The sequence below is a fragment of the Fragaria vesca genome, unplaced genomic scaffold, assembly GCF_000184155.1.
Source record: "Fragaria vesca subsp. vesca unplaced genomic scaffold, FraVesHawaii_1.0 scf0510860, whole genome shotgun sequence".
In the NCBI taxonomy this organism is placed as follows: domain Eukaryota; kingdom Viridiplantae; phylum Streptophyta; class Magnoliopsida; order Rosales; family Rosaceae; genus Fragaria; species Fragaria vesca.
The window spans coordinates 603-1062 of record NW_004441330.1 but is presented as its reverse complement, the minus strand read 5'-3'; the positions used below and the strand labels follow the sequence as shown (position 1 = coordinate 1062).

The 460-nt window shown below is 23.3% G+C and overlaps 1 non-coding gene across 1 annotated transcript; it reads left to right on the top strand.

The window, feature by feature from the left end:
* Nucleotides 1–158: 158 nt before the first annotated feature.
* TRNAR-UCU lies at nucleotides 159–230 on the top strand. The gene has a single exon. It is a non-coding gene; the product is annotated as a tRNA-Arg (tRNA).
* Nucleotides 231–460: the final 230 nt, after the last annotated feature.

The following is a 460-nucleotide window of genomic DNA, read 5'->3' as shown; positions in this document are numbered from 1 at the left end:
TGAAATATTTTTTGATTTTTAAAGAAATTTTTTTAAATATTCAATACAAAGGGTTGAATGAATCGAATTAATGTAATGCATCATTGACTTGAATACTAAATTCTTGGAATTCTTTCAACTACTTTTCCGAACAAGAAATATGAAAATTGGAGTGAAAAGCGTCCATTGTCTAATGGATAGGACAGAGGTCTTCTAAACCTTTGGTATAGGTTCAAATCCTATTGGACGCAGTTTATTTCCCTATATATATCTTTTTTTATTTCTATGTCTATGTCAAGAAATAACAAAGATATTTTGAATAACGTGAATAAGAGACGCTCTTATTACATTCTTATTACATATTAATTATTTCTTTTTATATATAAAAGAAATAATTAATATGTAATTTCTACAATTTCTTATGAATTAAAATTCTATATCAAATTATATAAATGAAATTGTAAATTAATGTACAATTATA